General features: G+C 41.0%; 1 protein-coding gene across 2 annotated transcripts in view; it reads left to right on the forward strand.

Annotated features, from left to right (window-relative positions):
* The first annotated feature begins 247 nt into the window (after nt 1-247).
* The window catches only part of LOC122259042 (galactoside alpha-(1,2)-fucosyltransferase 2), a 30044-nt gene continuing 27791 nt past the window's right edge, over nt 248-2500 (forward strand). Inside the window, exon 1 of one of the 2 annotated variants that reach the window (XM_043025514.2) lies at nt 248-575. The gene's annotated coding sequence lies outside the window, so the exon portion shown is untranslated. Of the gene's footprint in view, nt 576-1857 lie in introns of those variants that run through there. The other variant, XM_043025515.2, reaches the window with a different exon arrangement.

Here is a 2500-nt window from a genome sequence, read left to right on the forward strand (position 1 = left end):
TGAAGGATGGGAGCAGCAATGGGCATCTATGGGCTGGAAAGGCATACAGAATTCTCAGTTCAAAGGGTAGTGTGCATATGCCCTCTACAGTGTATGAGGCACTGTTGTAGACACTTTTGTTTCCTCGTTTCGTGCGCTTTGCAGTATTTGGGTATTACTTATATCTCTGTGTGTGCACTGTAAAAGCATTGTGATGTGACTAAGAATGAGAAATAACGGAATTAATGGTATTGATAATGATTGTGAAGACGGTAATAGCGATTAGATTAGGAATAGGAGCAGCACTAAAAGAAAGAACAACAAAAATGGTACATCAGTAATGTTGATTGTAATGTGAGAGATTTGAAATAAATTCAACATTAATTCAATAGTGCCTATTCGATATTCTGTGACGTTAACAGGTGTGCCATTCGGCGTTGATCGGACCGCCCAGCCTTAGTGCCGCGCCAGACTCGTTAATCGGAAGATGTCGCGTTCGTCTTCCCGCTCGTCCCATCGCGATTAATTCACTCGCAGTCATATGTGCCTCAGAGTTCCCGCTACTCGCTTTCCCCTGTGAACCTCTGGCGTCTCTGGTAAGCCATAGTGGTAGTGTGATGGTGGAATAGCTACAAAATCCGCGCCTATGGAGAGCACTAGGGGACTTTCGGCACTGGGTCCGAGCATGACATCGGTTTTCCTTTATTGGCTCTAGTTTTTGAGATAAGGGAGTTGCAGGAATGTTCTGTGCAATTTTTGTTGTATCAGTTTTACGCCGCTTATTTTGTTAAAATAACCAAATGAAATGCATGACGCTGTCTGCAGTGTAATAAAACACAAACAATATATTTGAAACAAGCGACATTTCTAACAGATTGCTTCACCAGTCCATACTTGATATGGACTGGTGGAAGATTTTTCTTCTGAGGACTAATGGTTCCTTAAGGGTATTTGGTTTTCCACTGAAGCCCATGTCACGTTTCCCAATCATTTTACTTCATGTTACTAGCCACCAAGCAGAAGAAACAAGGGCTCTGTGTGTCCACTTTGAGGTTTTCATATTCCCACTGCCGAGCGAGCAATTAGTAGAAGAGATGGAATAGCAATTACCATTGGTTTCGGAATGTTGTTGCAGTATACAAGGCGACCTTTTGGTTGGAGTAAAGATGAAGTCCCTCCTCTCTAATGCAATAAATTGTTATCTTGGCTTCCGTGATGAACAGTTCTTTGATTAGCCTGTGTGATACAAATTCAGATGTTTCCCTTGGCAGGTTGAAGTCTCGTGTCAAATCAGTGCGCTTCCACTGGTACTACCTGTAGTGCTGACTGCCTTTACTGCTTGGAAGGGCAAACACTGAAGTAGACACTGGTTTTGGATTTCCTTCGGTGTGCGGTGCAGGTCGCCTTGTTGAGTTCAGATAAAAATATTTTCATCTTGCAACTATCAAAGATATTATCTAGGTTCACTACAACATTAAAATAAGAATTACTGTGGCATTTTGTACAGCTCGCTCCACAATACAAATATTTCAGATTTTAAACTTTTTCATTATTTTTTTTTTCATTGTTGTAGGCACGCTGCACTCGCCCTTTGCAAGGTGTAGGTTAAGCCCAAGACTTAGCATGATCCTTAACTTTCGCTACAAACAAAAAAGAAGATAAAATTTGTAGGAAGTTAACAATATTTTCCTTCTCTTTTGTAGGGTGTAACTGGCCCCATGTAGCGAAAGACACTAGTTGTCTTTGTGATTTACTCATATCGCTGTGCAAAGATGAATCAACATTATATTATATTCAGTCGACAAATATGCAGAACATTGTTAAAGATACAACTTTTAGCTCCCTGACAGGGAATTGAACTTGAGTCCTCTGAGTGAGAATCCCGAGTTCAGTTCCTTACCAGGGAGGTAAAATTTGTATTTCTATACCAAATGCGTCACTGCATTCTACCATCTTTCACACAGTGTTAAAGATCATATTACATTACATTAAATAAATGTCAAAGCACCAACCTAAGCCTTACACCTACACCCGAACTACAGATAAAGTGCTGCTGCTTGAATTGAACAATGGTTAAAGTCTCTGCCATCAAGTCCGCTTATGTCTGTCCCTTTCCGTCAGCTGTTCCAGTCCGCTTATTCACAGTCGCGAGGTGAGACGCCCAAAGCCTCGAGACACCTGGCTGAGGAGAGAGAGATTTTTTTGTCGCTGTTACAGTTATGTGAAACATTAATGAAGTGGTTCTCGAACTTGGAGTAATTACTCCAACTGAGATAAAAAACATATTGGCTGGGGCAATAGTGGTGGATCTGTAGCTTGTAACTGCACTTGCAATTGCAAGCTACAAGCTATTATAACTAATCAATATGATTCAGGGGTAAATCTGTACATTCAGGTGACACAAATCTGTCAGAATTGAAGTAGGAGGTAAAAATGGGGAAAAATAATCACAGTATTAATTGAGTAGCGGGATTCGTCATAACCTACATCCTGACGCCCATTATCTCGGAAAATAGAGCCA

This window comes from Penaeus japonicus, unplaced genomic scaffold (assembly GCF_977035675.1).
Source record: "Penaeus japonicus unplaced genomic scaffold, GWHDUDI00000001_assembly GWHDUDI00000031, whole genome shotgun sequence".
In the NCBI taxonomy this organism is placed as follows: domain Eukaryota; kingdom Metazoa; phylum Arthropoda; class Malacostraca; order Decapoda; family Penaeidae; genus Penaeus; species Penaeus japonicus.